The following is a 19,703-nucleotide window of genomic DNA, read 5'->3' as shown; positions in this document are numbered from 1 at the left end:
CACATTCCCTCTTTGTTTATTCTATCGACAACTTTTGTGTCTGTATCCGCTGAACTAGTGATTACAACAGGAACCACAAAGCCTAACAAGCACCAGGATCCCCTTTCTTATATTAATTGTTTTGCTCCATTATCCAGTCTTTCTGGCACCGATTGACATATTGTTTCAAATCTAGACTTTAGCTCATATATTGTTAGAATTTCAGAGCCAGCTGATATAGATGGAGCCCATTCTTGTACTACCCATACATCACCTAATTTATTTGGCCCAAATGAACTGTGTTTTCTCTCCTGGAATTTGGTGGGATAAAGCAGAATAATCCTGATTGGTCTAGGACTGTCAGCTCATTTGATGTGGTGTGTTGTCAGGAAGCTTGGGTTACAAATGATTTCTGTATTAATGGTTTCCAATCATTTTGTGTTCCTGCTATCCCTTCTTCATCATGCCACCAGAAGTGTCGCCTTGGGGTCCTAGTCTCACTTAAGTTAGCCAATATACTTGTTGCTGCATTGCGTCCTTGCCCTTTGTACCAAATCTGTCTTTGAGACTGGTTAACTCCTGTTCCCTTCTTCTGCTAAATTTGTATTTCAATTTCTTTTCCTCCAACATTTACTGTGAGGGAAGTGTGTTCTAGTATTGATTTTATTCTTTTTTCCTTAACATTATTCCCTCTAGACTTCGATAGCAACAAATTACCATCCAACTTGAGCAACCACAATTTAGTATCCTTACAAGTTATGTTCCTGGGTACAAAACTGCCCATTTTACAGGGCCCTTCCAACTTACACTACAGTGATAATAGGCATATTCTCATTAGATGGGAAAGTATTGATCCCAATACAGGTTTGGTTGATCTCATGTCCACAAATACAGATAATCTGATGAGCTGTCTTTCAGACAAAATTGGCCCAAAGTTAATACTGGGCAATTTTGATGCCCTGTGTAAAGCTATTTCAAATCTTATGATAAAAAGAAGACTGCCTTAAAATCTCGCCCCATAGATGGTTTAACTGTGCTTGCTCATCCACCAGTAAGATCCTTAAAAAAGGAAACTAAGGCCCTCATTATGACATTGGCGGTAAATCCCACTTACCGCCATGCTGACTGCTTCCAGCATACGCTTCCGCAGCAGATATCGGTTCACCATATTATGACACACACCAATCCGTCACTATTCAGCCACATACACAATTCCGCCACACCAAAGGCCAGTGATAAACTGGCAGTATCAAAACCCACACCGTGACACCAACAGAACAACAAATCACATTATGACCCACGAATCACCACAGCGGATATTCAATGGCGGTAAACCATTGGCGGTACATATAGCCCTGCTCAAAATAAGCACACACAAACAAAACAACATCACATTGGACAATTCAAACAACACACACCTGACACCCATACACACACCACACCCACACACCCGTACCACTATAAAACCCACACCCACATTAACCACAGCTCTTTACAACTACAAACCATTGGCACGAGACAGACTCCACGACCACAGACAAGACCAAAGCCACACACTACCTACACCTATACACCACTCACGTACCCCACATCACACACCCCAACATATTACCCAACACACCCTCACCTACACACCTCACATAACTCCCACAGGACCACAAAGATACCCCCGATTCTCAGAGGAGGAGCTAAGGGTCATGGTGGAGGAAATCATCAGGGTGGAGCCTCAGCTATTTGGAGCTCAGGTGCAGCAGATATTTATTGCAATGAACATGGAGCTATGGCGGAGAATAGTGGACAAGGTCAACGCTGTGGGACAGCACCCAGGAACTAGGGACAACATCAGGAATAGGTGGAACGACCTACGGGGGAAGGTATGTTCCATAGCAGCAAGACACCTACTCGCTGTACAGAGGACTGGTGGTGGACCTCCACCTCCTCCCCCACAACTAACAACATGGGAAAAGCAAGTCTTGGCAATCATGCATCCTGAGGGCCTGGCCGGAGTACGAGGAGGACTGGACTCTGGTAAGTCAACACTTTACTACTACCACCCCCCTACCTGCATGCCATCACATACCCCTACCCTCACCCTCACTCCCATCACTCCACCACTTCCCACACACCACACCATCACATCTCACTCATCCCAATGCCAAGCCCTGCATGCTCTACCAATGCATGGACATCACTCACAGCCCTGCATGGACACCTATCACCAGAGCATGCACACTATAGAGAATCAGCTACCCACCACATACAAATGAACACAAGTTAAAGCTTCCAGGGCAAATACAACCAAAGAGGGCAAGCCACCGATGCACAATATGTCAGACACAGAAACCATAACACATTATTTACATCCCCACAGGTATCCCAGCCATTATCAGCAGAGAGGAGGTGCCAGCAATATCCAGTCCCCCAACTGAAGAGACCCACAATGATGACAGCAACTCTGGTCACCTGGATTTGGATGACCATCCTGGCCCATCAGGGACCTCTGGACAGTCAGTTACCCAGGCCCAGTCACACACCACCACCGGGCCTCCCCATCTGGAAAACACCACCAAAGCACCCACCCAGCGTACCTATACCTCTGTCCCTAGCACACATCAGTCAGCAGTGTGTCCACCTCTACAGGGACCCCAGGGCACACCTCATACCCAAGACAATCAGGGACCTGGGGTCAGTGGCAGTAGGCACACGGTTCAGGGGACAGGCACAGGACAACAGGGAAACTGGGAGGACCGCTGTGCACCAGGGGGAGGAAAGGCCCAAGGAACCAACTCTCCAGAAGGCACTCACCGAGATCCTGGGAGGATATCAACATTCCCAGGACATGATGGGCCAGATCCTGGATAATGTGCAGGAGAACAGGTGGCTGCAGGAGGGACAGTACCAGGGGATCAGGGAGGACTTGCAGGCCATCAACACCACCCTGGTCTCCATAGCAGGGGTGCTGGCAGACATGGCCAACATTATGAGGGAGGCAGTCTCACACCAGAGGGCCCCTGCCACTAGCCAGTCATCTAAACTGCCTTCCACCTGTGCTGCCACAAGTGACCAGGAGGCCCCGCCACAGGACTCACAGGCCACCAGCACCCCTCCCCCTGCAGAAGGAGAATCCCCCCCACAAACATTCCCTGCGATCCAGGCAAAAGCCAGAGACACTTGCCAAGAACCCCGCCAAGAAATGAGACTCTCCTGATTGTCACACTTGTGTCCCACTCTGTCACCCTGTTTACCTTTGTAGGAGGCTGGCCTGATTTGTGGTGGGTGCCTTGGGTATTTACACCTTATACCAGGTCCAGGTATCCCTTATTAGTGAAGTAGTAGTGCTCTAGCAGCTTAGGTTGATAGAGGTAGCTATAGCAGAGCAGCTTAGGCGGAACTAGGAGACATGCAAAGCTCATGCAATACCACTTATAGTTACACAGTACTTACATACAAGTAAACACAATATTCAGTGTTACCAAAAAAAAGGTATTTATTTGGGTGACACAGTACCAAAAATATCATAGAGGCAATACTCCATCTGGAGGTAAGTATTATACACAATATATACACTAGACACCAAAATTAGACAAGTAAATAGTCATAGAACAATGTAAACAATAGGATATGCCATAGAGTGCAATGGGAGAAAAAAAGGGTCTACGGGCAACACCAACCATATACTAAGAAAGTGGAATGTGAATCACAAATTCCCTCCTAGACAAGTGTACTGTGTGCAGAATCACTGGGAGAGTAAGAATACAGAAAGGTAAGTAAATTACCCCACCCCAGGGCCCAGAAAAGCAGGAGTAAAGTACTGCAAGTTTCCTTAGGACACACTACACCTCGTTTTTGGGATTTTGCAGCAGCCAAACAAGTCTGCAAAGAACAACTGCTGCATTATTGGATCTGAAGACCTGCAAAGAAAGGAGACCAAGTCCAGAAGTCGAAAGCAGTTCCAGGAAGGAAAGGAGCCCCTGCCAACCCAGAAGAGGGTGCAAAAGAAGAGTCCCTGGTTAGTCAAAGACTGCAGAAATGCACCCTAGGAAGATGCCAGCAGGTTCCTGCATGATGCAAAAGATGTCCCATGGCATGCAAATCGTTGCAGATGAGAATTCGTGTTGGAAGGTGGCAACAAGCCTTGGCTACAATAAAAGTATGTTTTTTGTCAAAATGGTGCTGGATGGACCCAGGAGGGACCTGGGGGCCTCAACTCTGTGTGAGGAGGAAGAGGAGGCTCTCAGCACTTTAGAGAGCCCTCCAGATGCCATCCAGCACCCCCAGAAGCCACAGGATCTGGGTACAAAGGAGGTGCAAAACACAGTTGATGCAGCACAGCAAAAGAAGGTCCCACGCCGCCGGAGAACAACTCAGTGAGTTTAGCATCACAGGGTCGAGTGCTAGGGACCTGGGCCAGGCAATGCATGAAGGAATTTTGCAAAGATTGCACAGAGGCCTCAGGAGGCAAAGACAACACAATGCACAGGGGTACCATTGTTCTCGGGGAAGGCAAGGTCTTACCTCCTCCAAATTGCATCAGCAGGACCTCAGGAAAGTCCATGTTGATGATGTCCACCCTCTGTGTCCTTAGGAGCACGCTCGTCACCATGAGAGGAGTCCCAGGGTACAAGTCATCACCTTGGAAGGTGCCTGCTTGGCGCAGGAGAGTGACTCCATCATTCAATGGGAGATTTCTTCTGTCCTTCTGGTGCAGGATAAAGACAGGGAGTCCCCAGAGCATGCACACCATGGAAACTGTTGCAGTTGCTGATTTGGAGCTGAGGTTGCTGCAGAAAGGTGTCTCTGCTAGACACTTTGTTGCAGTTACAGTATTTCATGGAGCAGGCTGCAGTTGACCCAAGGTCAGAAGAGTTTGAAGTTGTTGCAGAGGATTCCTGAAGGAAACTTGCAAGCAGAATCTGAAGATAAACCACAGGAAAGACCCTAAATAGCCCAGAGAGGGGTAAGGCTACCTTATCAGCTAAGGGCCTATCAGGAGGGGTCTCTGACATCACCTGCTGGCACTGGCCACTCAGAGCCCTCCAGAGTGCCCCCACACCTTGCAAAGCAAGATGGCTGAAGTCTGGGAGACACTGGAGGAGCTCTGGGCACAACCCATGGGGTGGTGATGGACAGGGGAGTGGTCACTCCCCTTTCCTTTGTCCAGTTTCCTGCCAGAGCAGGGGAGAAAGGGTCCCTGAACTGGTGCAGATTGGTTTATGAAAGGAGGGCACCATCTGTGCTCTTCAAAGCATTTCCATAGGCTGGGGGACGCTACCCCTCCCGAGCCTGTAACACCTATTTCCAAAGGGAGAGGGTGTAACACCCTGCTCTCAGAGGAAATGCTTTGTTTTGCCTTCCTGGGGCCGGGCTGCCCAGGCCTCAGGAGGGCAGAACCCTGTGTGAGAGGTGGCAGCAGCTGTAGCTGCAGTGCAAGCCTCAGATAGCTGGTTTGGCAGTACCGGGGGTCCACGGTGGAGTCCCCAGGATGCATGGAATTGGCTCCCCAAAACCAAATTTGAAATGAAATTCCATGATCGTAGACACCTTACATGGCCATATTCGGAGTTAGCATTGTGAAGCTACGTATAGGTATTGACCTATATGTAGTGCACGTGTGTAATGGTGTCCCCGCACTCACAAAGTCCGGGGAAATGGCCCTGAGCTATGTGGGGACACCTTTGCTAGCGCAAGGGTGCCCTCACACTTAGAAACTTTGCACCTAACCTTCAGCAAGTGGGGGGCGTGGCCTGGCCGCCTGGCAAGATGGCCGACACAGTGTGAGGCTCTGCCGGGCCCGGGCAATTGATTTAATTTAATTTATCCTGCAGGTGGCTAAGACTGGATCGGAGCCCCCCGGGCGTTACCCGGAGCCCCCGACGACTTTCTGGTGTGCCGAGACCGGCTGGGGCGGGCGCCGGGGGACCGGATCCGCGCGATCGGGCCTGGCGCCGCGGTCTCCCGCGCTGACTCCAACTGCGCGCTTGGAGGAGGGGAGGCGCTGGGGCTGCTCCCGGCCTAGGGAGCGCCCGGGAGTGCGGAGGAGCTCCGGGAGGCCTGTCCTGCGGCTGCATCGCCCCTACCTGGTGTGCATCGTGGCTATTGGCGCCGGCCCCCCTGGGTCCCTGTGGTCTCCGACTGGAGTGCCTCCTGAGCATCCTGATCCTCGGGCTCCCGGCTGATGCGTGTTAGGCCCTGACGGCTGAGACATGCGGAGAGCGCGCCGCAGCGAAGAGCGGCTCGGCCCCTGGACGGTGAGATGGCCGGTGGGGGCGAAGGCCTGGAACTTGAGGCCCTGGTGTAGGGGCGACCTGAGAGGGCTGTAACTTTGCCCCGGGGTGTTTACCTGCGGATTCCTATTCGAGGAGGCCTCATATGGCATTGGAAGCCCTGAATTCCCCCAGACAGAGAAGATCGAGTGGACACTGGCACAGGTGGTGAGGTGGAGTGCAGCGACCTGGGCTGGTGTGGCGGAGCGCCTTTGGGGGGTCTTCTGGCGCACGGGAGCTGTGGAACCCCCTGGCTCTGGGAACTGGGGCCTGCCTGATATCATCTCCTCCCTTCGCTTGGGCTACGTGGACTATTGTGCTGCTGGCAGTGCTGGCGGAGTCCCTATAAAGCAGGCTGTTTGGTCTGGAGGGGCTGGGCGGCGGGCCTGTGCGCCTGGAAGTTGTTTGGTGGCCTTGTGAGGAGAGCTGTGCTGCCAGCTGGGTTTTTTTGGAGGTGTTACCTGCAGCCTTCGTTCCTTTTCCCTGAGCTGGTGCATGCTGCGAATATTCGTGTCGAATTGAATGATGGGCAAGGCAGAAAAGCGACAAGCTAAACTCACCTTCGCGGGCGGAGGGAGGGGTGGTGCCGCCACTGCCTCCCAGCCTGGAGACACTGAGACTGAAGAAGAGTCTCCAGAGATGTCTGTGCGGTCCATGTTCCTGGAACATAAGACTAGCTTGGCAGGAATTGATGCTAAGCTGGACCATGTGTCGGAACGGCTGGATCGTATTAGAGCTCGGGTCGATGACCATGATGCCAGGTTTGAGGTTCTGGAGTCACGTACGTCTGAAATAGAGGATGTGCGCAGTGGTGATAGAGAACAGATTGCCCAAATGGAGCGTCTTCTAGAGGTGATACGGAATAAAAATGAGGACTTGGAGGCACGATCCCGGCGCAACCACATATGCATTGTGGGACTGCCGGAGGCAACTGATATGGGTCGTATGGAAGACTTCGTGGAGAATATGTTGCAGGAGTTGTTTGCTGGCGAGCTTTCACGGCTGTTGGTGATTGAGAGGGCACATCGATCCCTGGGGCCTCGGCCTCCGCCGGGTACTCCTCCACGTCCAATTATTGCACGACTATTGAACTACAGGGACCTGGACACTGTCCTCCGGTTGGCTAGGGAGAAAAGACCTCTAGTATATAAGAATTCCGAAATTAACTTTTTCCCTGATTACACCCCAGGGGTACAGGCCCAGAGACGGGCCTTTCTGCCGCCGAAGCGTCTACTGAGCCAGGCTGGAGTTGGGTTTGCCCTGTTATACCCGGCTAAACTGAGGGTGCGGCACGAGGGCAAGGTGCTGTATTTCTCAGATCCAAAGCAGGCGACCAAGTTTGCTAGACGATTACCAAGACAGTCGGGGCTGGCGGGATCCGAGGGGGCGGGTGCAGAGGACGCTGCTCTTAGCGACAATGATTAACCGGCTTGTACAGAGTGCTGCTATGTCTGGGGCTGTGGGTGCGTGCGGGTCTGCTCCGTGGTCTGGCCCCTGATGTGTAGTTTCTGCTTGGCCCAATGGCCCCTCTCGCCTTGAACATTCTGGGTGGAGAGCTATCTGGCAGGCTTCCGGAGTCCGGTTACTGCTTGCTTTAAGTTTACGGGATGGGCTTTGGGGTGGGATGGGAGGGGCTCTGTGTGGGTCCGATTGGGGGGCCTGTGTGGGTGGTGGGGGGTTTGGGCCAATTTGGGAATGTTTCAGGTTACCTTTTCGTTAAGTTCCTGGCAGGTGGAGAGGTGTGGTCATGCGCAATGTGGTATGGCTGTAGTTTTGGATGAGGGGTGATGCTACCTCTGCTGTTAGATGCTTGACATGGAATGTGCGGGGGCTCAACGATAATCGGAAAGCCCGGCTGGTGACTGCCTATGTTAAGCGACATAGTATTGACATCTGTATGATACAAGAGACGCATCTGATGGCGTCTGCTGTGAGCAGACTGAAGGCTGGTTGGGTTGGGGAGGCTCATTGCTCCACATACTCTAGCTACGCGCAGGGGTTGCAATTATTATCCGCAAAGGATTGCAGTGGTGTACGTGCAAAACCATTATTGATCCCAACGTCAGGTATGTGCTACTGAGTGGAATGTTGCTGGACAGGGCTTGCCGACTTGTGGCTGTGTGTGGGCTGAATGTTGATGATCCGGAGTTTTTCCTGGAGGTGTGGCGCCTTGTGGAATCGCTGGGAGCTGGAGCTGTGATCTGGGGCGGTGATTTTAATGTAGTCCTAGATGCTAAGTTTGACCGCGAGAGTGTGGCTAGGGTGCAGCATGTTTCTTCGGCGAGATCCCTGGCGGCAGTGATGAACAGTGGAGCTCTGGTGGATTTGTGGAGGCAGAGACATGCAGACGTGTGAGAGGGCACCTGCTTAAACTGCTTTCATAGTAGCTGGTCTCGTATTGACCGATGGCTGGGCACCAGAGATGTGGAGGCTTGGACTAGAGCGGTAGAACATCTCCCCCGTACTCTATCGGACCACTCGCCGGTGCTATTAGAATTGGCGATACCTAGTGAGTTGCTGCCGACGGCTATGTGGCGATTGCCCAGCGGAGCGCTCCGAGACGAGGACTTCCGGGAGGAGGTACGGGAGGCGATCTGGCTATTTTTTGCTGAGAACAGAGGGTCGGTGGGATCTCCCGGCACTGTCTGGGAGGCATTCAAAGTGGTTATTCGTGGGGTGTGTCTCGCGAAGCAGCATGGGATTGTGAAAGCCTTAAGGCGGGAGATGGCCGATATTGAGGGGAGGCTTGGTGAGCTGGAACGACGGTTGGCGGCGACATGGTCAAGCGAGGTCCTTGTGGAAATCAGGCGGGAGGTGTCCTCGTATGAGGAGGCCTCTCTAAGAGAAGTTTGTTTCCTTGGGAGACACGCACAAGCTCGTAGGTTCAGAGAAGGCGAGAGAGCCGGGAGAACACTAGCGGGACTACTGCGTAGACCCTGGGCCAGTAATTACGTTACTGAGACAATTGACGCTGAGGGCAGCAGGGTGACCGGATCGAGTGGCATGATGCAAGTATTTATAGAATACTTCTCGCAGCTATATGCGTCCCCGGTAGGTCTGAGGGAGGCAGATATGAAGGAGTATTTTGAAAACATCGCACTGGTGTGGTTCGAAGAGACACACAGGCCGTATCTAGATATGCCGTTTACAGTGGAGGAAGTGGCAGCTGTGATTCTAAGCTTACCCGGGGACAAGTCTCCAGGAGTTGATGGGCTGACACCTGCGTTTTATAAAGAATACGTAGACATCCTTGCTCCGTGTCTGCTGGAGGTGTATGCGGAGTCTCTGGCGACTGGGTCGCTCCCGGCCTCCCTCCGGGAGGCTTTAATAATAACAGTTCTGAAGCCTGGGAAGGACCGACACGGTGTGATTCATACCGCCCACTCTCCATGATAAATATTGATAACAAAATTCTTGCAAAGATGATAGCGGTTCGCTTGCAGCCACTTCTTTCCAGATTGGTGCTTCCAGATCAATCAGGCTTTGTTCCTGGGAGGTCTACGAGTCATAATCTACGCACCTTCTTTGCGGTGGTGGGCTCACTGGAGGCGAGTGATGATGTAGCTGCGATGTTTCTTGATGCGACCGAAGCTTTCGATTCCCTGGCTTGGGAGTATATGTTTGCGCTTCTGGGCCGAGTGGGACTCAGTGCGCGATTTGTGAACTGGATTAGGTTGCTGTATACTCTGCCCACTGCCAGGTTGCGCCTTAACGGAAGTGTGTCGGCTCCATTCCCGGTTTCTCGGGGTACGCGCCAGGGGTGCCCGCTGTCTTCGCTTCTCTTCGCGGCTGCGATGGAGCCGTTGGCGGCGGGATTGCAACAGAAATATAGTAGCAAGGGCTTACAGTTTCGGCAACGCCCTGTCTTGATATCTTTATATGCGGATGATATCGCGTTATACGTGCGGAACCCAGGAAAGAATCTAGATATGCTACTAGATGAAATTGTGCACTTTGGGAACTTTTCCGGGGTCACTATAAACTGGTCGAAGTCGATGATCTTACCTATGACTTCTAGCGTGGAGAGATTTGTTTCTCGATATCCTTTGGTTTGGGCGGAGGGCCCGGTGCGTTATTTGGGCATACACCTGTGTTGTGACGAGGATGCACTACTTCTTGCTAACTACGGGGCAGCGCTGACATGGCTGGAGGATAAGGTGGAGGTCTGGAGCACTTTGCTACTTTCTCTGATCGGTCGCATTGCTATTGCCAAGATGGTGGTACTCCCTAAATACCTGTATTTGTTTGTGAATCTTCCACTTCCGCTTGCTGGAGGTTATTTCCGACGCCTCAGAGCTGCGCTCATTCGATTGGCGTGGGCGGGGCGACAGCCACGTATTGCTTGGGAGAAGATGACACTGCCATTTGAACAGGGCGGGCTGGCCGCCCCAGACCTGGAATTATATTATCACTGCGCACAGGTGCATTTTGCGTACTATTGGCTAAACCCGACCCGTTATATGCCACATTCGGCGCCTGAGAGTGACTCTGTGTGGCCGGACAGCTTGGTGTGTGTGCTCGGTAGGCGGGTACCTGCCTGTCCGAGGGGAATCAACACGGTGGCCTGCACGGCGAGAGCGTGGTGGGCGCTGATGCAGCGTTCCGGGGTTTCTATACCATTCGCCCCTTCGCTGCCTGTTATGGCAATTGCTGATGCTCAGATGTTTCGGGATGGGGGTTGCGTAGGTTCCTTAGAGATGCTGGCCTGATGGTGCTGGGAGACTGGGTAGTTGACGGACAACTGCTGGATATTTCCGAGGCGCTTTCGGGCTGCGAGGGTACTGCGTTGCAGCATTTTTATGCTCTCCGGGTTCGTGCTTTGCTGCGGGATCAACTCTTTGGTACGCCTGGTGCTCCCTTGGAGTTTCGTGCTCTGGAGGTACTTTGCGGTGTGAGATCCCCTTCTAACCTGATAACAAAGCTGTACAATTCTGTACAGGAGCAGAGGGGTGGCCTTGGGGAGTCCTCTAGGACTGCATGGGAGAGAGATGTGGGGGAGCCTATCCCGGAGGCAATGTGGCACAGATGTTGCGCGCACATGAAAGCATTGTCCCCGAATTATAGGCTGCGCCTGCTGCACTTTAAGTTCTTGCACCAACTATATTATACGCCCAAGAGACTACATTCCATGGGGTTGCTGGCGGAAGCACGCTGTGCTCGCTGTGCTCGCTGTGGGACTCAAGATGCGGGATTTTTTCATTTGGCGTTGGACTGTGCGGAAGTGCATAATTTTTGGATGGAGGTATGGCAGTCGATTGCTGAAATGATAGATTTGGAGCTGCCTCCCTCCCCTAAGATTGCGCTGCTGTGATATATGGATGAGATTCAGGGCCCCTAAAGACGCCTAGTAGGTCTCCTCATGTTGCTGGCTAAGCGCAGGGTTGCCATGTGCTGGAGTCGGGGGAGAGCTCCTCGTAGGTCTGACTGGCTGCGAGATGCAGCTTTCTGTCATGATCAGCTGTCGGTATTTTGGGGACTTATGCCAAAGGGGTCCCGCCCCAAGGATATCTGGTCCCCCCTGAATGAATATTTGGCTGCCCGGATGGAGTGTGCTGCGTGATTGGTGGCTCCCACCTGTGAGGTTCATCCCCCCTTTGGATCATGTGTGTTACCACGCCGTAAGATAAACCTGCGCGCTGTGGCTGCTTGCTCCACCTGCCTTCTTAGTGGTTTTAGCAAATTTCTTTTTTTTTTTGTAGTTCTACTTGTTTGTTGACGCTAGGTTATGACCATTGGCGTGTAAGTTTCTCTCCTGTACCGGGGCTCTGGACCCCTTCACTGCCCCGGTGGGGAAGGTATTTGAGAATGGTCCCCTTGATATTGAATGTATGCGGGAAAGACTTTGCAGAGAACTTCTTGTGTCACTGGACCCGTTGAAGCTATATGGTTCGAAATGTGCCTTACCCTTTTCTGATTTTCCTCGTTGAGGATATGTTTGTATTAATGTATATTTTTTGGTTTATGTGTTTTAAAAATTGAATAAAAAATTTAAAAAAACCTTCAGCAAGTGAAGGTTAGACATATTGGTGACTTATAAGTTACTTAAATGCAGTAAAAATGGCTGTGAAATAACATGTGCGTAATTTTATGCAGGCTGCAATGGAAGGCCTGTGTAAGAGTTTGTCTGAGCTCCCAATGGGTGGCAAGAGAAATTCTGCAGCCCATATGGATCTCCTGGAACCCTAATGCCCTGGGTACCTATGTACCATATACTAGGGACTTGTAAGGGAGGTCCAGTATGCCAGTTGAAATTGGTAACTGTAGTCACTGGCCTACAGTGACAAAGTTAAAAGCAGAAAGAGCATAAGCACTGAGGTTCTGATTAGCAGAGCCTCAGTGGCACAGTTAGGCACTACACAGGACATAAGGCCACAAACTATGAGCACTGGGGTCCTGGCTCGCAGGATCCCAGTGAGACAGGCAAAACACACTGACATATAGGTTTGTATCAATGAGCACTGGGGTCCTGGCTAGCAGGATCCCAGTGAAACAGTAAAAACACACTGACACACACTCACAAACGGGCCACAATGGGGGTAACCATGCTAGAAAGAGGCTACTTTCCTACAACCTTGAACTGCCATTTCTCCCCTTCCTATGTCCCCATTGACAATGCACCTGTGCTACAGACTGGAACTATACCCTGGCATTTCCTCCATCATCACCCCATCCCATTGCACTTGCCCCTCTTTTTCTTAGCACTTCAATAAACACCCTGGAACAAAAGTATGGAGTATGTCACATTTTTCAAGTATGTATTCATTTAAACAGGTACAAACAATGCAATTCAACTGTACAGTATATGAACACATAAGAAAGACCTGTAGTTGGATGCAGTGATCACACCAGGAGCTATAGTGAGGCATCTGTAAAATGAATTACCAAAGGGTACAGTAAGTGGCCATAGAAGTGGGAAATAACAGCATGTCAGTGCCAAAGAATTTCAAAATAATGACAATGAAATGCGAAGTAACACTGTCTTTCCTGTGTGTCATTGGAAATATTGTCGTGTCACTGCTGGTCTGTTGTCCTCATCCTCAACCTCTGCCTCCTGATCGTCACCGTCCATAGGGTCCACTGCTGTCACACGGCCATCTCCAGCCTCCTTCTCCTGCAGTGAAGGCACCTGGCATCTCAGGGCAAGGTTGTGCAACATGCAGCATGCCATTATTATCTGGCAGATCTTCTTGGGTGAATAGCACAGGGATCCACCTGTTAGATGGAGGCACCGAAATCTGGCCTTCAGGAGGCCAAAGGTTCTTTCTAAGATCCTTCTGTTTCCCCCATGTGCCTCATTATAACGATCTTCGGCCCTTGTCCTGGCATTCCTCCCAGGGATCAGAAGCCATGATAGGTTGGGGTAACCAGAGTCACCTGCAAATATTGGGGGACAACATTTAGCCACACACTATTCCATGTGGCCCACACCATACCCATACACCAACATATTCTGGGTGGGGACCAGGGATCACCTATTAGCCACACCCTGTGCCTCTGTAGTTGGGCCATCACATTTGGGATGCAGCTATTACTCAGAATAAAGGCATCATCATCCACTGACCCAGTATACTTAGCATTGATATTGGAGATGTACTGGTCTGCCAAGCACACCATCTGTACATTCATTGAGTGCAAACTCTTACGATTTCTGTACACCTGTTCATTTTCACGGGGGGGGAGACAAATGCAATATGTGTTCCATCAATCGCCCAAATTATGTTGGGGATATGTCCCATTGCATAGAAGTCAGCCTTCACTGTGCCCAAATCCTCCAACTGGGGAAATACAATGTAGCTGCACATGTGTTTAATCAGGGCAGACAACACTCTGGTCAGCGCTATTGAGAACATTTACTGTGACATTCCTGCTGCCAAGCCCACTGTCACTTGGAAAGAACCAGTTGCCAAGAAATGGAGCACTGATAGAACTTGTACACGAGGGGGGATCCCAGTGGGGTTACGGATAGCAGATAGGTCAGGCTCCGATTGGGCACACAGCTCTGTTATAGTGGCCCTGTCAAGTCTATAGGTGAGGATAATGTGCCTGTCCTCCATTTTTGCCAAGTCCACCAGGGGTCTGTACACAGGGTTATGTCTCCATCTCCTATTCATCCACAGTGTTAGCAATCTATGGGGCAAAAGAGTGAGGAGCCAGTCACAAACTGAGCAATGAGGCTACAACAGTACAATGCATGTGGTAAAATTGTAATGGGTAAGTGTGAATGTCCTGTATGTCTAAATTTAGACAGTGACGCAGTAATTATCCTGTGCCTCCCCCCCACTGAAATGACATCCCCCTGTCCTGTGTGGAGGGACAGGTGGAAGTGAGGTAATTCCGCTGACGTTGTGCGCCGTTGCGGGAGGCGGTCGAGAACCGCCGTGCAACTCCTCATTGGTTAACATTGTGCCCTATGTACAGTGGCCAATGGTGATATACACCGGCACTGACGGTATGCACCGCCGTGGATGTGGCTGCCATTTTCTATCTGATTCCTCACTTGCTACCTGACCTTCCACAGGAGAGGACCTACACTGCATGTGCTGCTTTGACTTGTGTCTGGAACCTACCATGGCCCATGTGACTGAGGAAACGGCCCCTGCTTTCACCTCGGTGGAGTTTGAGAGACTGGTGGATGGGGTCCTACCCCAGTACAGACAGCTGTATGGGTCTCCAGAGCAACAGGTGAGTACAGTGTTGGCACAATGCATGTGGCATGAATGCATGTAGTGGTGTGTGAAGGCCTCATGTAAGGGGGGATGGTGGATTTCCCTGTGCGGCGTACAGGTTGTGTGCTGGGCCATGTGTGTGTAAATGGTAATGTGTATGGGTATGGTGGGCCGGTGAAGGATAATATTTTCCTGTGTGTATTCCCTCTGCAGGTCAGCGCCCATCAAAAGAAGATATATGGTGTGCCATCAACAAGGAGGTGCGGACACTATGGCCCTCATTCTGACCTTGGCGGGCGGCGGAGGCCGCCCGCCAAAGTCCCGCCGTCAGGTTACCGTTCCGCGGTCGAAAGACCGCGGCGGTAATTCTGACTTTCCCGCTGGGCTGGCGGGCGGTCGCCTTCAGACCGCCAGCCAGCCCAGCGGGAAAGAGGCTTCCACGATGAAGCCGGCTCGGAATCGAGCCGGCGGAGTGGAAGCTGTGCGACGGGTGCAGTTGCACCCGTCGCGTATTTCACTGTCTGCGCAGCAGACAGTGAAATACATGTAGGGGCCCTCTTACGGGGGCCCCTGCAATGCCCATGCCAGTGGCATGGGCACTGCAGGGGCCCCCAGGGGCCCCGCGACCCCCCCTACCGCCATCCGGATCTCGGCGGTCCGACCGCCGGGATCTGGATGGCGGTAGGGGGGGTCGGAATCCCCGCGGCGGTGCAGCAAGCTGCGCCGCCGCGGAGGATTCAATGGGGCCGCGGTACACTGGCGGGACCCCGCCAGTGGTGCCGGTCCGACCGCGGCTTTACCGCCGCGGTCGGAATCCCCATTGGAGCACCGCCGGCCTGTCGGCGGTGCTCCCGCGGTCCTCCGCCCTGGCGGTCAAAGACCGCCAGGGTCAGAATGACCACCTATGGGTCTACAGCAGGCGGAGCACCCACTGTTGGAAACGGTGGGAGGACCTGAGATGCTGGGCATGGAAGACGGCAGAGGCCTAGCTGGGGATAGCCTCCCAATGAGGAAGGGATGCCCGTCGAACCCTGACCTCCTGATGGCCCGCATAATGGGGGTGACCTATCTTAAGCTGGGTGGGCGCTTGAGGGCATCACAGCAGCCACAAGGGGGTCAGTACAGTACCCATCATCACAACTTACACATGGTAGGGTGGTATCTGGGCTGGGGATGTGTGTCAGTGGGTGTCCCTAGGCCAGGCCTGACATTGCAGAGAATGTCCCCTGGTGGTAAGGGTTGTGAAGTGATAATCCTGCTACCTAGTTCGTAGGCATCCACTACTGGTCAGGGTTGCGTGGGTCCCAGGTGTGCTGCATTTGGGGGGGTGCCCCTCCCTATGCCTTGGTGGCTAGCAATATTACTGGGAGTGCAATGCATTTTGCGTAGGCCCTGTACACTGTGTGTGAGTGTGGTGTGTACGTCAACGGTGGTGTTGGTGCGGCTTTTGACCCGGTGTATCCTTTGTCTCTTTCCCCACCCTTTTTGTTTTGTCACCCTGTTCTTATGTGCATTAGCATCATTTGGCAGAGAAGCAGAGGTACCGGCGATGGAAGGAGCTGCATCCCACAAGGCCCCGGAGGCAGAGTCCACAGCCGGTGAGAGCACCAGTGGGACGGAGGCGAGGGAAGCACCACAGCGGAGACTGGAGGGGACAGTTCTGACACAGATACCTCCCTCAAGACAACACACAAGAGTGGCACAGGGAAACACAAGCACCAATCTTCATCCCACAGGCACTCACAAAAACACCATCCAGATGCAGACATACCAACATCCACAGTTTCCACTGTGTCCCCCTCCTCCTCCTCCTCCACCCCCCTCCCAGTTCTGTCAACTCTCACACCTGCATGCACTACACCATCATCCACTACCAGCATCACCACACCTAGCAGAACACACACCTCACTGGCAGACACCTCCACAACAGCCATGCACATGTTCCCTGTGTCCTCTCCCACCGTGTCGGGCCCCCCCTTCTAAAGTACACAAATGCAAGCACTCAGACACCGAACAGCCTTCCACCTCACAACATCATCCAGCCCATGCACATGCTCCCAAAATCAGCCAACAGACACCTTCTACAACCACTCCCTCTTCCTCCATTCCCAAACCTTCTCCCTCTTCCCACCCCAATATCCCTAAAAAGCTTTTCCTCTCCACCATTGACCTCTTTCCTACTCCTCCCTCCCCCACCATGCACATCTGTCCAGGGTGGCAAAAACCCAGGCAAGCAGCTCAACCAGCCTTTAGGAGGCTGGCCAGGCTTATAGTGGCTACCTGATGGTAGTTACACCTTGTGCCAGGTCCAGTTACCCCTTATTAGTAGATTAGTAGTGTTCTAGCAGCTTTGGCTGATAGAGGTAGCTATAGCAGAGCAGCTTAGAGTAAACTAGGAGACATGCAAAAGCTCCTACTATATACTATACCACTGATATCATATAGGTACTAAGGGCCAGATGTATGAAATATTTTTGCACTTGCAAACGGTGCGAATCGCAAAATTTGGCCGTTTGCGAGTGCAAAAACGTGGTCTGCGATGCATAAAAGGCATTCACAGACCAAAAATAAGAAATGGCAAAAATTGCGATTTTTTGCGTTGCGACCTGGTTTTGCAAGTCACATTTTGCTATTCGGTATTTCCAGTAGGAAATTGCGAGGCGCAAATTGGGATTCGCAAAATCCAATTCGCAAAGAGATGCATCAAAAAATCGCAAATTGCAATTTTTCGCAGAATGGCTTTTTGCACATGCAAAATACCATGAACTGAAACCAGGTGGTAACCAGGTGCAACCTTTATAAAGAGGCCCAGAATGCCTCAGACTCTTTTCCACAATGGCTGAACTCTACGTCATGGCGAGGAGAATGAGGATCTTGGCAGGTTTTAGGAGAGGGAGGAGGAGACAGGAGCGCATTTTCAGAGTGCTCATTACACTTTTTGACCAGACTGAGGAGGAAATATTTGAGAAGTATAGGTTGAACTCAGCCATGATACTTGATCTGATAGCTGAGCTACAACCCATACTGCAGCGCAGAACACTAAGAACTCACAGCATACCCACCCATGTGCAGGTATAATGCTCCCTCCACCTACTTGCCTCAGGGAGCTATCAAGGGGTCATAGCAGCAGCTGGAGGGGTCACACAGAGTACCCTCTCCAGATTTTTCAATGCATTCATCAACGCCATGCTGAGCAAACTACACCAGTACATCAGATTCCCCTACACCCCACAGGAATTACAGCAGACAAAAATAGAGTTTTACCAGATAGCACAGTTCCCCCACGTCCTAGGTGCCATAGATGGGACACATGTGGCAATCTGTCCACCATCAGCCACAGAGTAGGTGTACCACAACCGAAAATACCAACATTCCATGAATATACAGGTGATATGCAATGCCTCCTACATTATTACTGATCTCGTGGCCAGGTACCCAGGGAGCACACATGATTCTTACATCTTTCGCCATAGCGGCATTCACACAAGACTGCTAGCTGGGGAGTTTGGAGAAGGATATCTACTAGGTAATGTCCCTCTGTACAGTGCTGCATTCATGACGTACCAATGTCAGATGGCTCAGTTACTCATCACACCCTCTGTCCCTTCCAGGAGACAGTGCTTACGCAGTTCGCACCTACATAATGACGCCCTACCTCAATCCAACAACACCAGCTGAACGGAGATACAATGCAGCACACAGGGCAACCCGCAACGTGGTGGAGCGCACATTTGGACTGCGGAAGAGTCGCTTCCAGTGCTTCCACAAAAGTGGAGGGGCACTACAGTACAGTCCAGAGACAACATGTGGAATAGTGGCTACTTGTGCAATCCTGCACAATATAGCTACCGCTAGGGGCATACCTGTAGAAATCAGTGATACTGAATCAGATGAGGATGACGATCCCATACCACCTCTACATCCAGCAGACAGGACCAGTGCAGCAGAGGGACGGCAAAGGCGTGCCGACATCACACACAACCATTTCAGACGTGAGTATCAATGACACAAATCCCCTGACAACTGTACCTGTAGTGAAAAAATGTACTACCTTAAGTCAGGTAATGTACGTGTGAGTAATAAAAAAAACTGGTAATGTGACAAACGCAAACCAATGAAGAACCAGAGTTATGAACTATTACTTCATAGTGTCAACAGCAGTCCAATAGCAGCAAGAGTCATTTTTTTCGCCCACACACACCACTCGGGTGCCCTGTTACGTCACTTGCACCCCTATTGTCACCCTCAGTGACAGTGCTGTGCCTGGCACTGCGCCGTCTGGTGTCCGCTGCAGGTATGGCAACACTGCTGAGGCTGGAACTGTCCTCAGTGTCCCCCAGTGCTAGCTCACTTGGAGTGGCTGATCTTGGTCCCATAATGTGTTCAATCACATTTGTGATCTGTACAAGTCCATTGACAACATCCATGCTGCTGTGTGCTGCCTCCACTTGCGCAGCCACTGCACGACGGACAATCAGTGCTGTAGAATTTGCCATCCTGTTAGAGGAACGACAGAAGCTGCCAAACATGGTACGGAATCTCCGCTCCTGTCTGAGCTGGCTCACCCTCTCATGGCACAGCTCCTGGCAGAGTTCACGGACAGCACTTGTAAGGTCCCTGGTGTCCTGTGATGCCTGCACCTGTCCCTCACGCAGCTGTAGAATGTTACTATTGAGGGAGTCAAGTTGGCGATGCTGGCCCATCATGTTGCGGTTATGTTTGCGCAGGTTTTTGTCTAATGCATGGATCCGCTTATTTTGCAGACGCTGGTGCTGTAACATAGCAGCTTCCAGGC

Source organism: Pleurodeles waltl, chromosome 7 (assembly GCF_031143425.1).
Source record: "Pleurodeles waltl isolate 20211129_DDA chromosome 7, aPleWal1.hap1.20221129, whole genome shotgun sequence".
NCBI classification, from domain to species: Eukaryota; Metazoa; Chordata; class Amphibia; order Caudata; family Salamandridae; genus Pleurodeles; species Pleurodeles waltl.
Note: the sequence above shows the minus strand (reverse complement) of the source record.